Raw genomic sequence first — 17,500 nt, forward strand, 5'->3', positions numbered from 1 at the left:
TTGCCTTCTCTTCCCTTCCCTTCCCTTCCCTTCCCTTCCCTTCCCTTCTCTTTCCTTCCTCTCCCCTTCTTTCCCTTCCCTTTAATCTCTTTCTCCTCTCCTTCAGTCCCTTCCCTTCCCTTCTTTTCCCTTCTCTGCCATTCCCTTCCCTTCCCTTTCCTTTCCTTTCCTTTCCCTTCTCTTCTCTTCCCTTCCCTTCTCTTTCCTTCCTCTCCCCTTCTTTCCCTTCCTTGCAATCTTTTTCTCCTCTCCTCCAGTCCCTTCCCTCCCCTTCCTTTCCCTTCCCTTCCCTACTCTTTCCTTCCTCTTCCCTTCTTTCCTTTCCTTTCAACCTCTTTCTCCTCTCCTTCAGTCCTTTCCCTTCTCTCCTTTCCTTCTACTGCCCTTTCCTTTCCCTTCCCTTCTCTTTCCTTCCTCTCCCCTTCTTTCCCTTCCTTTCAATCTCTTTCTCCTCTTCTTCAGTCCCTTCCTTTCCCTTCCTTTCCCTTCTCTGCCCTTCCCCTCCCTTCATCTTCCCTTCCCTTTCCCTCCTTCCCCTTCCGTCTCTTCCCTTCCTCCCCTTCCCTTCCCTTCCCCTCCCCGCCCTAACCCAACCCGGACACAGCTAGGTCGCCGGTTCGCTAATTCAGGCTTGCGTTCCGGCGTGATCGGATTAGCGGGCTTCGGTTCGGATCAAACGACGTCTAATCCGGATTCAAAAGGATTTACCGAATTTTTTTAGTTTTTTAATCTTAATTCCGGTAAAAAAAAGAGTACGAGGGGGTGGGGAGTGTGTGTGTGTGTGTGTGTGTGTGTGTGTGTGTGTGTGTGTGTGTGTGTGTGTGTGTGTGTGTGTGTGTGTGTGTGTGTGTGTGTGTGTGTGTGTGTGTGTGTGTTTGGGTTGCCCGGAAGTATATTTTGGTGTACATGAACCTTGAAGACCTATGTATGTATGTGTGTATGTAAGTTTGTGTGCACTTTAAACTACTATATGTGTACCTTACTGTGTGCGCTAAACGCTCTGTACGTAAATCTATACACACTCAACTCTCATGTACGTCAATTCCTGTTTAATAATAATCTTGTGCGTAAAACTTGTGTGCGTTTAAATCCCATGTACGTCAACTCGTATGTACGTGAGTGTGTACATGAGTGGCTGGGGCAAAGCGTAATTAACAGTCGTGCGCGGAGGTCCTGGTGATGGCTCTCGATGTGATGCGTGAGGGGTCGTATTATGGGGTCGTGAGGGGTCGTGAGGGGTCGTATTATGGGGTCGTGAGGGGTCGTATTATGGGGTCGTGAGGGGTCGTATTATGGGGTCGTGAGGGGTCGTATTATGGGGTCGTGAGGGGTCGTATTATGGGGTCGTGAGGGGTCGTATTATGGGGTCGTGAGGGGTCGTATTATGGGGTCGTGAGGGGTCGTATTATGGGGTCGTGAGGGGTCGTATTATGGGGTCGTATTATGGAGTCGTGGGGGTCGCATTATGGGGTCGTGAGGGGTCGTATTATGGGGTCGTGAGGGGTCGTATTATGAGGTCGTGAGGGGTCGTATTATGGGGTCGTGAGGGGTCGTATTATGGGGTCGTGAGGGGTCGTATTCTAAGACATTTCGCTGCCCAAGAACACATATTTGACAAGGCTTTCATATGAGTTGTGAGCATTTCCAGGAGTGGTTTTATGACCCCGGTGGTAGTGTGACCCTTCCTCTGTACCATGAACCTAAGAAACACACATTTGACAAGGCTTTAATATGAGTTGTGGGCATTTCCAGGGGTTGTTTTATGACCCTGGTGGTAGTGTGACCCTTCCTCTGTACCGTGAACCTAAGAAACACACATTTGACAAGGCTTTCATAGGAGTTGTGGGCATTTCCAGGGGTTGTTTTATGACCCTGGTGGTAGTGTGACCCTTCCTCTGTACCGTGAACCTAAGAAACACACATTTGACAAGGCTTTCATAGGAGTTGTGAGCATTTCCAGGGGTTGTTTTATGACCCTGGTGGTAGTGTGACCCTTCCTCTGTACCGTGAACCTAAGAAACACACATTTGACAAGGCTTTCATAGGAGTTGTGGGCATTTCCAGGGGTTGTTTTATGACCCTGGTGGTAGTGTGACCCTTCCTCTGTACCGTGAACCTAGGGAACACACATTTGACAAGGCTTTCATATGAGTTGTGAGCATTTCCAGGGGTTGTTTTATGACCCTGGTGGTAGTGTGACCCTTCCTCTGTACCGTGAACCTAAGAAACACACATTTGACAAGGCTTTCATAGGAGTTGTGAGCATTTCCAGGGGTTGTTTTATGACCCTGGTGGTAGTGTGACCCTTCCTCTGTACCGTGAACCTAAGAAACACACATTTGACAAGGCTTTCATAGGAGTTGTGGGCATTTCCAGGGGTTGTTTTATGACCCTGGTGGTAGTGTGACCCTTCCTCTGTACCGTGAACCTAAGAAAAACCTATTTGACAAGGCTTTCGAAGGAGTTGTGAGCATTTCATTGAGCAGTTTTATTACCCTCGTCGTAGTGTGACCATTCCTCTGTTCCGTGAACCTAAGAAACACACATTTGACAAGACTTTCACAGGAGTTTCGGGCATTTCCAGGGTAGTTTGATGACCCTGGTGGTAGTATGACCCTTCTTCTGTACCATGAACCTAGGAACACACATTTGACAAGGCTTTCATATGAGTTGTGAGCATTTCCAGGGTTGTTTTATGACCCTGGTGGTAGTGTGACCTTCCTCTGTACCGTGAACCTAAGAAACACACATTTGACAAGGCTTTCATAGGAGTTGTGTGCATTTCCAGGGGTTGTTTTATGACCCTGGTGGTAGTGACCCTTCCTCTGTACCGTGAACCTAAGAAACACACATTTGACAAGTCTTTCATAGGAGTTGTGGCATTTCCAGGGTTGTTTATGACTCTGGTGGTAGTGTGACCCTTCCTCTGTACCGTGAACCTAAGAAACACACATTTGACAAGGCTTTCATAGGAGTTGTGAGCATTTCCAGGGGTAGTTTTATGACCCTGGTGGTAGTGTGACCCTTCCTCTGTACCGTGAACCTAAGAAACACACATTTGACAAGGCTTTCATAGGAGTTGTGGGCATTTCCAGGGGTTGTTTTATGACCCTGGTGGTAGTGTGACCCTTCCTCTGTACCGTGAACCTAAGAAACACACATTTGACAAGGCTTTCATAGGAGTTGTGAGCCTTTCCAGGGGTAGTTTTATGACCCTGGTGGTAGTGTGACCCTTCCTCTGTACCGTGAACCTAAGAAACACACATTTGACAAGGCTTTCATAGGAGTTGTGAGCATTTCCAGGGGTTGTTTTATGACCCTGGTGGTAGTGTGACCCTTCCTCTGTACCGTGAACCTGAAGAAACACTCATTAGAATCCGACTGACCCTCTCTTTGACCTTTAGAAATAGCTGATGTAAGAAGCGCATGTCTTATAATACCAGCGAGACATGGACCCTGGCTTACTCTGTGGCTGTAAGACATGGACCCTGGCTTACTCTGTGGCTGTAAGACATGGACCCTGCCTTACTCTGTGGCTGTAAGACATGGACCCTGGCTTACTCTGTGGCTGTAAGACATGGACCCTGGCTTACTCTGTGGCTGTAAGACATGGACCCTGGCTTACTCTGTGGCTGTAAGACATGGACCCTGCCTTACTCTGTGCCTGTGAGACATGGACCCTGCCTTACTGTGTGGCTGTAAGACATGGACCCTGCCTTACTCTGTGGCTGTAAGACATGGACCCTGGCTTACTCTGTGGCTGTAAGACATGGACCCTGCCTTACTGTGTGGCTGTAAGACATGGACCCTGCCTTACTCTGTGGCTGTAAGACATGGACCCTGGCTTACTGTGTGGCTGTGAGACATGGACCCTGGCTTACTGTGTGGCTGTAAGACATGGACCCTGGCTTACTCTGTGGCTGTAAGACATGGACCCTGGCTTACTCTGTGGCTGTAAGACATGGACCCTGGCTTACTCTGTGGCTGTGAGACATGGACCCTGGCTTACTCTGTGGCTGTAAGACATGGACCCTGGCTTACTGTGTGGCTGTAAGACATGGACCCTGCCTTACTCTGTGCCTGTAAGACATGGACCCTGGCTTACTGTGTGGCTGTAAGACATGGACCCTGGCTTACTCTGTGGCTGTAAGACATGGACCCTGGCTTACTCTGTGGCTGTAAGACATGGACCCTGGCTTACTCTGTGGCTGTAAGACATGGACCCTGGCTTACTCTGTGGCTGTGAGACATGGACCCTGGCTTACTCTGTGGCTGTGAGACATGGACCCTGGCTTACTCTGTGGCTGTAAGACATGGACCCTGGCTTACTCTGTGGCTGTAAGACATGGACCCTGGCTTACTGTGTGGCTGTAAGACATGGACCCTGGCTTACTGTGTGGCTGTAAGACATGGACCCTCACAACTCAACTGGAAGCTCCACGTCTCCAGCACCGTCAGAGCAGCCTCCTACAAGCTGTACATGCTGCGTAGACTCAGGACGCTGGGGGCACCGGCTGCTGAGCTGTGCAGTATTTACACATCTTTCATACTGCCAAAGCTCATGTATGCCTCCCCGGCGTGGTCACCGTCCCTTACCCTCACCCAACAACAGCAGCTTGAGAGGGTTCAAAAGAGGGCATTCAGGGTCATTTTAGGCCCTGACTACCACGCCTACGACAATGCCCTGACCACCCTGAGTCTCCCGAGGCTCTCTGACAGACACCAGGACGCCCTCAGAAAATTCGGCGTCTTCCTGCTTCACCATCCTCGCCACCGCCACCTCCGGCCACCCGACGCCCCTCGCCCCGCCCGCTTCACCAGACACCACAACATACTCACGCCCTTCAGAGCGCCGCGAACTGACCGTTACAAGCGAAGCGCAGTACCAGCGATAGTGAGGATCATAAACAATGCCCAGCAGTGATAGTCAAACCCAAAGGGCCGCGGTGCAGATCAACACCTCACCGCCACCCTCTCAGTGCTCCCTTTACACCACCCTCCCTTCCCCTTTTGTCTATTATTATTATTATTATTATTATTATTATTATTATTATTACTGCGTGGGGGCTGCTGGGACCTCCGGGAGTATGGACGGCGGGTGAGTGAAGCGACGCGCCCCTGGACATATGCTCCCCACCAGTTAGTTAGTTACTTAGTGTGCGTATAACCTGTGTGGACGCAAGATCTATGACCACAAAATGCCATGTACGTTAATATCCTATGTACGTCAATACTTGTGTGCGTGAGTGCGTGCGTACGTGAAGTGTTCGAGGTAAAAAGCGTATCCTTAATGGTTGTGTGCGTAAAACTTGTGTGTGTAATGATCCTGTGTGCGTTAAAATCCCATGTACGTCAATCTCTGTGTGTACGTGATTCGATGTGTACATGAATTGGCCGGGGTAAAAAGTATAACCTTAATAGCTGTGTGCGTAAAACTTGTTTGTGTGTAATAATCCTGTGTGCGTTAAAATCCCATGTACGTCAAACCCCTGTGTACGTAATTCGATGTGAACATGAAGTGGTCGGGCAAAAAGTGTGTTTCCATCGAGAGGGAAAGAAATTATATCAAAAAGTCCTTTCCGAGGCTAAACCAATTTTAGGACAATATTGAGAGAGAGAGAGAGAGAGAGAGTCATTCACGGTCTGATCTCTCTCTCTCTCTCTCTCTCTCACACACACACACACACATACACACACACCACAAACAGAAAGCAAAATCAATAACTCAACCTTACAAATCGACACTTTGAAGTCTTTATAAATTCCCTTTCGACTGATATTTTCTTCGGTAGAGTATTGAAGAGGAGAAGATAAGAGGAGAGAAGTAAGAGGGAGATAAAGAGTGAGAGTGAGGTAAGGAGACAGAATACGACGGACAGCAGGACTTGAGGAGACAGAGAGGACGAGGCAATGGACAGTAATAATGGATGTTTTGAGTACGGCATGAACCCACGACTCTAGGGACAAGACGCAGGAAGGAGGAGGAAGAGAAGAGAAGAGGAGGAGGAGGAAGAGTTGTATAAAAGAACGGAAAACTCAACCCAAGTACATGATCAAAGTACATAAAGGAAATTTTTACAAACATTTCCTTCTTGCACTTTTCTTGTCTCGTTTCCTATTTATCCATCTGCTCCTCTGTTGTCACATCTGTGTTTAACTAGCTTTCAAGCCTCACAGCTAGCCATAGAAAAAAAAATGAGAAGACCCAAACAACTGTGAAAATAGCCATGACGTGTGTGTGTGTGTGTGTGTGTGTGTGATCCCACGCGGCCGCGGGCAGCAAGGCCCACAGCATCCCGCGGCCACCATCACCCCCGGGCCACCACGGCTGGAATCCAACAGGTTTTTACCTGCGGGGGCTTTCTCTCCCAACAACTCAACCAAGGGTCATTAACAGACAGGAGAATATACATGAACCTCCTAAGCGGGGCGTCGCCCCCTCGACCAGCCAGTGTTTCCACAATTCGTTGTAGTTGTTAAGATTTACTCCCTAATGGGTGGAGTACGGACCTTGGCCAATGGCGGCCAGTATCAGGGCGCCGACAGCCCGACAGACCGACTCTACCGGCTGGCGTCGGCCGAGCTGACCAAGTCGGTCTGTCGACGAGGACTGGGGTGTCTCTCTTCCACATTTCGCCGCACTGGGCTCCTCAGCCCGTGGCCGCACAGGCCCCCGCACACGTCATGGTTATTTCCACACTTATCTTGGTCTCTACATTCTTTCCCGTGGTGTTCCGGGAGGCCTGAAGGCTGGTGCAAGGCGTGCGTCAACACACAGGAGCCAAGGGCAGGAGGCTGAGGCAAGGAGATACTGAAGGGCGCGAGAAGGAAATATTAAGCAAAGTCTGTGCCCAGGACGTCCTGTTAATATTAACACGAAGAACGAGAAAATTTATTCACTCATCAAAGAACTAAATGACATCACACCCACCGAAAAAATTAATAACACTATATGCCTAACGCAGTCGTGTCCCCTAAAACTCCCATTTTCTTCCTTGTATTAAAGAAAACTGAAGTATGATGACAGATTGGAGTAGTTTTGGGGCACATATTCTCGTCTCTTTGAACTCCTTATGATGAACATAGCGCTCTGATCCACTCTGTTATAAATTACATAGACATTATACCTCGACGTAGTGAATAAGAATGAGTAAAAGAGTAGGAACATAACGCCTAGAATAACACCAACACGAGCAAGAGAAGGAGAAACATAAGTAAATGAGATTGATAGGAGGAGGAGGAACTAGACGACGAGGAGAATTGATGAGACAAGAGAGAGAATAAAACAGAGAAGAGGAATTAACGAAACATAACTTAGAATAACACGAAAAAGAGAAAGAAAAGAGGAAACACGAGTACAAGAAGAGAGTAATAGAGGAGGAGGAGGAACTAGAAGAGGAGGAGAATTAATGAGACAGAAAAGAGAATAAAACAAAGAAGAGGAATTAACGAAACATAACTTACAATAACACGAAGAAGAGAAAGAAAAGAGGAAACACGAGTAGAAGAAGAGAGTAATGGAGGAGGAGGAGGAACTAGAAGAGGAGAAGAATTAATGAGACAGAAGAGATAATAAAACAAAGAAGAGGAATTAACGAAACATAACTTAGAAGAACACGAAGAAGAGAAAGAAAAGAGGAAACACGAGTAGAAGAGAGTAAGGGAAGACGAGGAGCAGATGAACAAGACGAGACGGAGAATTGACGTAACAGAAAGAAAGAGAAAAACAGAGAGGAGGAAGTAGACGCAACAGGTAACAGAAGAGGAAACGGAAAAATGTGAATAACGAAGGAGAAAGAGTAAAGATAAACAGAGGAAAAAAAATAGCAGAACATGACTGACGGAACACAGAACAACATACAACATAACAAAACAGATAAACAAGAGACAAAGAACGCTATAGTGAGAAATGATAAACAGGAAAACGAAATAAAGAAACAACAGTAAACGAACAGGGGTGACGAAAGGGGAAACAGTTATAAAACAGAGAGCGATTGAAGGAAGAGAAGAAAACGGATAAACCAGAGACACAGAACGGGAGTGAGAAATGAGAAAACAGCAAATCGGAATAAAGAAACAACAGAAAACGAAAAGGGGTGACCAAAGGGGAAGCAATTATAAAGCAGAAATTAAGCGATTGAAGGTAGAGAAGAAAACGGATAAAAAAGAGACACAACGCGAATGGGAAATGAGAAACAGGAACACGAAATAAAGAAACAGCAGATAAACGGAAGAGACAGAACAGGAGTGACGAAAGGGGAAACAATTATAAAACAGAAAGAGATTGAAATAGAAAACGGAATGCCACATCGGATACAGAAGAGAAAACGGAGCGTGGTTGACAAAGGAGGGATTAGAATGAAGAGGAAGAAAAGAGAAAGAAGAGAGTGACAGAGGAACTTGAGGAGGAGAATGTGGGAGAAAAGAAGAAAGAGAAACCAGAAGAAGAAGAAGAAGAAGAAGAAGAGAGAGAGAGAGAGAGGAGATTTTCATATATTTTTTTCACTCTTTTTATTTGCATTTTTCCTTTTCTTTCTTTCCATTTCTTTTTTGTCCTTTTGTGTAGGAATCAATTTTTCTTTTCTTTCTTTTAAAATGTCACTAACAGTCACTAACTATCTCTCACCCACTAACTAACTAACTCACTCTAACTATTATACACTAACTTACTAACTACCTCTCACAACTAACAAACTCCTCTCCACTAATGATCTAACTAACTCTTATTCACTAACTTACTAACACTAACTTACTCATTAACTACCTCTCACCCACTAACTAACTAACTCACTCTAATGCACTAATGATCTAACTAACTATTATTCACTATCTTGCTAACACTAACTTACTAACTACCTCTCACCCACTAACTAACTCACTCTAACTAACTATTATTCACTAACTTGCTAACACTAACTTACTAACTACCTCTCACCCACTAACTAACAAACTCACACTAATCCACTAGTGACCTAACTAACTAACCATTATTCACTATTTTACTAACACAAACTTACTAACTATCTCCCACCCACTAACTAACAAACTCACTCTAATCCACTAATGATCTAACTAACTAACTATCATTCACTAACTTACTAACTTACTCACCCACTCACTAACTCGTATTCACTGTTAGGTTATCTTCAATATATACATTTTTCATTTTCTTTTATCTTCTTCAAATGCAAGTTCTATCTTTCTTTCTTAACTTTTTTGTATTGTACTTTCTTTAATATTTTTGTGAGCATATTCTCTTTTTTTTCGTCCTTTATAGACGCATATTATATTTTCTTTCTTTCCTTCTTTTCTTCATATGCTTTTTCTTCCTTTCTTTTTATTGTTTTTTTTTATCCTTTTGTGTATTCATTATTCTTATCTTCCATTCTGTAGTAAGACTTTTTTTTAATTACATATAAATTTAATGACTAGAAACAGTTTTTAGTATATCATTCCTTTAACTGTGATGAGCTCTAACTTCCTATTCCTTTGATTCATCCTTCCTTTTTTTTCTCACCATAGTCTCAAAGGGCAATGTGACGGAGATGACCACTGGAGCCACGCGCACCTATAGCGTATGCATCCAACCTTATGTACCTTATTTTCTTTCAATATATTTTCTTTGTCTTTTGGGAATACCTTTTTTGACATGCATTTTGATATACTTCTACTACTACTACTATTACTATTACTACTACTACTACAACTACTACTAAGATCTTTTCTAACTCTTTCATTCTCTATTTCCCTCTCCGTTTTTTTTCCTTCCTTCTCTCTCTTCTTTCCTTTCTTCCTTCCCCTCCTTTCTTTCTTTCTTTCTTTTCCTTTATTCTCTCATTCCTTTCCTTCCTTCCTTCCTTGTTTGTTCCTTTCCTTTCTACCTTCCTTCTTTCCTTTCTTTTTTTCATAACTAATATCTTACTACTACTACTACTACTACTACTATTACTACTACTACTACTACTACCATTACTAACGATGAAACCACAGTACTTACCGACCGTCCACTGAGGCCCTTTCTTAACTGTCCTCAACTTTGTCCTCCACCTCTGCTTCCACGCCTGAGGGAGGAGAGTGCCTGGGGTAAGTCTTTGCTGGAGTGGTCAGGGGCTTAATGGTATGACTGCCTGATCCTTTGTTTACGAAAATCTTTACAGTGAGAGTTTATGTCGCATGGAATATTAATGTTTCTTTCTCTTCTTTTTTCATTTTGCATTTGTTTATGTTTGGTGTTTGGAATGTATGAGCTTTCGTGTAGGCTTATATATGTGTGTGTGTGTGTGTGTGTGTGTGTGTGTGGAGGGGAGAGATGTCTATGTTGTGTGTGTGTGTGTGTGTGTGTGTGTGTGTGTGTGTGTGTGTGTGTGTGTGTGTGTGCCCAATTTTCACACGTTGCCATAGGAGGAAAACACTTAGGCAGCAATGGGTTCTGGCATACATGTAACAAACTCGTACTGTTTAGTGGGGAGTAAAGTTGATCGTATAGATGAATTTTGCATATTATAGCTTTTTTTTTATTTACTATTTACTTTTATTTTTTTACGGCTCAGAAAAAGGCCTCTAATCACTGCCCCTGTAAAAGTGTAAATGGATGAGTGGCCAAAAAAGAGGTCAATTTCGGGTGAAGAGGTGTCCTAGCACTCCTCTTGCAAGATGTCAGGTCATAAGCAGGAGGAAATACAGACGAAGGAAGGCTGGTCATAAGTTTACCCTTTAACCACTTAACCCGGTAGCAGCGACGGGCCAAATTTGTGGCTTTACCGTGTAGCAGCGACGGGCCAAATTTGTGGCTTTACCGTCTAGCAGCGACGGGCCAAATTTGTGGCTTTACCGTGTAGCAGCGACGGGCCAAATTTGTGGCTTTACCGTGTAGCAGCGACGGGCCAAATTTGTGCCATGATATAACCCCCCAAAATAGATGATACATAAACTGATCACAAATGGCAAATGCGTTGATCTATATTATGAAATGGTTTGCGTGAGTGATGATTTTTTTCTCATTTTTCTTGCTTAGAGGGGCCTTAAAGAAACATGATCCCCGCTGCTACTGGGTTAACTGTAAGCACATATTTTATTTATATTTTTTTACAGCAAAGGAGACGGCTCAAGGGCAATAAAAAGAGTGCAGAGAGAAAAAAAAAAAAGCCCGCTACTCACCGCTCCCATAACAGACAAAAGTAAAAAATGGCCAAAAGAGAGGTCAATTTCGGGTGGAGGAGAGGTGTCTTGATACATTTTCACAGTACCAAGTTATATGGGTAGAACTGCGTGTTGTGTAAGACTATCTACTAATATAATGTGAGTAAATGACAAGGCGGATATTTTCTTTGGTCGGGGCGGACAGTATGGAGGTAGGCGGGTCTCTCGGCTTCATCTTGTGGTATCTGACGGGCGGTGAGGATGGGTGTGTGGAGGCGGTGCTGTGAGGGGCGTGGTTGGTGGTTCGCGAGGAGGTGATCAGAAGGGAGGAGCTGTTGTCGGCCGGAAGTGTGGCCAGATGGTGGTGGAGGTGGTGGTGATATGGATTGTGGTAGGGGGTGGTGGTGGTGGTGGTGGTGATAGGGATGGTGTGGGGGGTGGAGGTGGTGGTGGTGGTAGTGATATGGATGGTGGGGGGGAGGGGGGAGGTGGTGGTGGTGGTGGTTGTTCTGTTGTCAGCCTATCTTGTTGTTGTTGTGGTGGTGGTGATGGTGGTAGTGATGATGGTAGTGGTGGTGATGGTATTTTTGTCAGCCTACCTTGGTGTTGTTGGTGATATTGGTGGGACTTTTGTTGTCAACCTATCTTGGTGGTGGTGGTGGTGGGTGGTGGGTGGTGGTGGTGGTGGAGGTTGTGGTTCTGTTGCCTGGCTATCTTGGTGGTGTTGGAGTGTCATCCTGGAGGTGCCTCCGTCCTTCAGTGAACCACGCAAGGCACTAAGGGCAGCCCAGTACTCAACCTCTTCGTCCGGGGAACATCAGTGCTTCAGAATGTTCAACTTGTATCTCTTTCGCTGCTCGGCTATGGGGGGTGCAATGCTTCTACAGGCCTTTTTACAACCAGTTTCTTTCCTTTACTCGATTTATTTACAGTTAATAGCTCAGGGGTAATAAACATAGACAAGAAAATAAATAAATAAACATCCCCCCAAGCGCTGCTCCTGATGCCTCCCCTGATGTAAATAAAGAGAGGAAAAATCGTGATAGCAGAAGCGGTTCCACTCGAGCGCAGCGGTGCCAGATTGTCATACTCGCAACATTAGGCTGGGATCATAACACTTTCACTTCTCTCATCAAGTATTTCTATAGGTCAAATATGGGGTCAATCGGGGTCTAATGAGTGTTTCTTCAGGTTCACCGTACAAAGGAAGGGCCAAACTACCACCAGGGCCATAAAACTACCCCTGGAATTGCCCACAACCACTACGAAAGCCTTGTCAAATATGTGTTCTTGGGCGGCGATATGTCTTATACGACTCGTTTCCAGACCTCATAACTGCCTTCTAAACCTTAATAACTAGATTCATTTAGAGTTATAATTGAAGTGGTTAATCATCGGTGTTTTTTTGCAATGGTTACGGGTCAGAAATTGGGAAATACGGTATGGTGAGAACGACAATCTGGCAGAGCTGCTCGAGCGTCAAACCGCGCCAAGATCTGTAGGCGGGTGACGCAGCCAGGCGGGATGGCCATGTGTCGCGTGGTGCAGCGATCCATGGTGTTCACTGAGGCCTTTCAATCTGCGGCCGAGCGACTAACCTATCCTACCACATGATATGCTTCCGTGTGCCTTCTCCGCCTGGTTACTTACATTATATTATCTTCCCTTATTTTTGTCTTTTGGGAATCTCTGGCTCCCATTAACACTATTTCCCAAGGCCACAGAGAAGATTAACCGGGTGGTTCTCTCGTTCAAGGTTCAGAAGTCGTGTATCACTGGCATAACTTTGTATCTCTGTACCTCTTTTTAAACGTCTCTGGCTCCCATTACGACGATTTTCCAAGGCCACAGAGAAGATTAACAGGGTATCCATAAGTGGTTCTCTCGTTCAAGGTTCAGAAGTCGTGTATTACTGGCTTAACTCTGTATCTCTGTATCTCTTTTTAAACGTCTCTGGCTCCCATTACGACGATTTTCCAAGGCCACAGAGAAGATTGACCGGGTATCCATGGGTGGTTCTCTCGTTCAAAGTACAGAAGTAGGGTCAAACTCTCACCGGCATCACGACAGTCCATCTAAACCCCAGCAACTTAGAAGAATAACCGGATATTCATGAGTGGTTTCCCCGTTCAAGGTACAGAAGTAGGGTCAAACTCTCACCGGCATCACGAACAGTCCATCTAAACCCCAGCAACTTAGAAGAATAACCGGGTATTCATGAGTGGTTTCCCCGTTCAAGGTACAGAAGTAGGGTCAAACTCTCACCGGCATCACGAACAGTCCATCTAAACCCCAGCAACTTCCACGAGAGACTTCCCAAACAGGCGAACTGCGACATAAAGGGTCTATTACACTGGGCAAATTTACCGTGGATCTTCAGTCAAACCACGATTTCCGCTAGCCTAGCTCTCATTTGTTTCTTGTTATTGCTGCTGCTGCTGATGGTGAGTAATACCGTCGTCCGTTGCTGAATCCTACCGTAGCTTTGGAAGATTATGGACACGTCAGAAAACCACGGAAATATGAGAACCACGCCAGCGGAAATCGTGGTTTGACTGAAGATCCACGGAAAATTTGCCCAGTGTAATAGCCCCTTTAACCCATTGGATGCGGATTTCCTACAAGAAGACATCACCAAGCTACAGGAGTGGAACAAAAAGTGGCTGCTACAATTTAGTGCAGAAAAATGTGAGGTCATGCATCTTGGGAGGGGAAATCCAGCATACCAATACCACATGCGAAACACTCCACTATCCACCACAGAGGCACAGAAAGACCTGGGAGTTTGTAACCAGGCTACCAGTGAAGGGATATCCAGCACACCAATACCAAATGGGAAACACTCAACTATCCACCACAGAGGCAGAGAAATACCTGGGAGTGTATTTTACCAGGCTACCAGTGAAGGGATATCCAGCACACCAATACCACATGGGAAACACTCCACTATCCACCACAGAGGCAGAGAAAGACCTGGGAGTGTATGTTACCAGGCTACCAGTGAAGGGATATCCAGCACACCAACACCACATGGGAAACACTCCACCATCCACCACAGAGGCAGAGAAAGACCTGGGAGTGTTTGTTACCAGGCTACCAGTGAAGGGATATCCAGCACACCAATACCACATGGGAAACACTCCACTATCCACCACAAAGGTAGAGAAAGACCTGGGAGTATGTGTTACCAGGCTACCAGTGAAGGGATATCCAGCATACCAATACCACATGGAAAACACTCCACTATCCACCACAGAGGCAGAGAAAGACCTGGGAGTGTATGTTACCAGGCTACCAGTGAAGGGATATCCAGCACACCAATACCACATGGGAAACACTCCACTATCCACCACAGAGTGAGAAAGACCTGGGAGTGTATGTTACCAGGCTACCAGTGAAGGGATATCCAGCACACCAATACCACATGGGAAACACTCCACTATCCACCACAGAGGCAGAGAAAGACCTGGGAGTGTATGTTACCAGGCTACCAGTGAAGGGATATCCAGCACACCAATACCACATGGGAAACACTCCACTACCCACCACAGAGGCAGAGAAAGACCTGGGAGTATGTGTTACCAGGGTACCAGTGAAGGGATATCCAGCACACCAATACCACATGGGAAACACTCCACTATCCACCACAGAGGCAGAGAAAGACCTCACCTCACCGCGCCTTGAAAAACGGGTCTAGAAGGACATATCAGCCACAGTAGCGTTGAGGAAGACTGAGATCACGTACAAGGATAGAGGAATAATATCAATGGTGAATATAAGTTTGCAAAGGGAGCGAGAGTGCACTGAATATGATAGTAAAATAATGAAGAGTTGAAAACAAGATAATACAGAGGTAATAGTTTAATAATAGTTAGATGATACATGAAGAGTTGCAGATAATAGTTAAATCATACGTAGTTGAATATAATAAAGAATGAACAAACCATAGATGATTATACATGAAGAGTTGCATATAATAGTTAAATCATACATACTCGTGGTTGAATATAATAAAGAAAATCAAACAAGAAAACAAGAAAATAGGACAAGAAAACAAGAAAATAAGACAAGAAAACAAGAAAATCAAACAAGAAAACAAGAAAATCAAACAAGAAAACAAGAAAATCAAACAAGAAAACAAGAAAAGAAAATAAGAAAGCTAGGAAATAAAACAAAGAACACAAGAAAATAGATCAAGAAAACAAGAAAAAAACAAGAAAATAAAACAAGAAAATTAAACTCAGGAAAAAGATAATTACCAAAGAAAAAAAACAATAAAAACAAGAATATTAAAATTAGACAAGATAATTACTCCCTTCCTTTCCTTCTCTCCCTCCTTCCCTTCCTTCCTCTCCCTTTTCCTTCTCTCCCTCCATCCTTTCCCTCTATCTTCCTCTCTTCCTTACTTCCCTTTTCTTTCTCTCCCCTTCCTTCCTTCCTTCCCTTCTCCTTTCTTACTCTTTCCTTCACACCTCCTCCATCTCCTTCCCTCTTTTCTCTCCTTCTTCTCTTTCTTTGTCAATCTTTCTTTCTCTTCTTTTCTTCCTCTCTCTCTCTCTCTCTCCTTTACTGCTCTCCATCTCCTTCCCTTCTTTTACTTTCCTCTCTCCCTTACTTCCCTCTTTTCTTTCTCTCTCCCTTCTCCTGTATTTCGCTTTCTTCCCTTCCTTCTTCCTTAGTTTCCCTTTCTTCTTCTTCCTCTTCACGCTGGGAAAGAGACGCCAACGAGGAGATATGATACAGGTCTTTAAGTACCTCCAGAAGTTCAGAAACGTCGACCAAACTAACTTAAGAACTAGAAACAATGGTCTACATATTCAAGCGACGCGATGTAATACAAACTTTGGAAGCAGGAGTTTCGTTTCAGACCGAGTCATCCGCCACTGGAACAACCTCCCCGCTGAAGTAGTAAGTGTGGAAGCCATCAACTCCTTTAAAAATCGCATAGACCGTTACTTCGTTGCATCAGGAGTCGACTGAACGTACGTACCGAGGTGTTTTGGTTTGCTCTGAGCACCACGTGAATGTCGATCAGATTAGACGACAAGAGCGGGCAACCTCGTCATGAGCCAATACGCTTCCTGTTGCCTGCGTTTCCATGTTTCCTTATATTCCTTCCTTTAACCTTTACTTTCCTCTCTCTCTCTCTCTCTCTCTCTCTCTCTCTCTCTCTCTCTCTCTCTCTCTCTCTCTCTCTCTCTCTCTCTCTCTCTCTCTCTCTCTCTCTCTCTCTCTCTCTCTCTCTCTCTCTCTCTCTCTCTCTCTCTCTCTCCTTTCCTCCTTTAGTTCCCTTCCTTTCTTTCTATATATTTTTTTCCTCCTTTTCTCTCTCCTTCACACCTCCCTCCCTTTCCTCTTTTCTCTCCCTCCTCTCCTGCATCTTCCTTCCTTTGTCTCCTTTCCTCCCTCCTCCCTCTCTCACTTTCTCTTTCACACCTTCATCCCATACCCTCAAGCCATGTTCCTCTCCCTTCTCTTCCCTTCCCTTCCCAGTCTACCTTTTCCTTTCTTTTCCTTTCTTTTCTTCCTTTCTCTTTTCTTCTCTTCTTTTCCCTACCCTTTCTTCCCTTCTCTTCTCTCCTCTTCTCTTCTCTTCCCTTCCCTTCCCTTCCCTTTCCTTCCTGTTATCGCCGTTTGGCCATGTGAGGAAATAGAGGAAAATGAGAGAGGGTGAGAAGTGATTCTCGGAGTGTGATGGTATGTACTTCATATTGATAAGTTTGATCGATAAAACTAGAGATCGCATCAGACAGACGGGTCTTTCCTTAACCATCAACTGGCTGCCCCTGCCTTGCCTTGCCTTGCCTTGCCTTGCCTTGCCTTGCCTCTCCTCTCCTTTCCTTTCCTTTCCTTCCCTTCCTCTCCTTTCCCTTCCTTTCCCCTCCCTCCCTTCCCTTCCCTTCCTGTCCTTCTCCCTCTGTTTACCTTTCTCCCCCCTTCCTCCTTCCTCCTTCTTCCCTCCCTCTTCCTTAATCACTTTTCCTTTCCTCCCTCCCTCCTTTTTTTTGCCTTTCCTCCCTTCCTCTCATCCTCTCATAACTCTCTCTTCTCCTCCAAATTCCTCCATTCTCTGTCCTTTCCTCCTCCTCTCCTCCATTCCTTCCTTATCTTCTCTTTCTCTCCCTCTTTTCCCATTCCTTCCTTCGTTCTTTCCTTCTTACTCCTTCCTCTCTTCCTTTGTCTATCTTTCTTTCTCTCCTTTCCTTCCTCCATCTCTCTCTCTCTCTCTCTCTCTCTCTCTCTCTCTCTCTCTCTCTCTCTCTCTCTCTCTCTCTCTCTCTCTCTCTCTCTCTCTCTCTCTCTCTCTCTCTCTCTCTCTCTCTCTCTCTCTCTCTCTCTCTCTCTCTCTCTCTCTCTCTCC

The 17,500-nt window shown here is 45.2% G+C and overlaps 1 protein-coding gene across 1 annotated transcript in view; it reads right to left on the reverse strand.

Annotated features, from left to right (window-relative positions):
• LOC126987308 (uncharacterized) overlaps positions 1 to 17,500 on the reverse strand; it is a 385,727-nt gene that overhangs the window by 276,668 nt on the left and 91,559 nt on the right. The window contains exon 4 of the transcript XR_007740698.1: positions 9,998 to 10,061. The gene's annotated coding sequence lies outside the window, so the exon portion shown is untranslated. The remainder of the gene's footprint in view (positions 1 to 9,997; positions 10,062 to 17,500) is intronic.

Source organism: Eriocheir sinensis, chromosome 64, assembly GCF_024679095.1.
Source record: "Eriocheir sinensis breed Jianghai 21 chromosome 64, ASM2467909v1, whole genome shotgun sequence".
NCBI lineage: Eukaryota > Metazoa > Arthropoda > Malacostraca > Decapoda > Varunidae > Eriocheir > Eriocheir sinensis.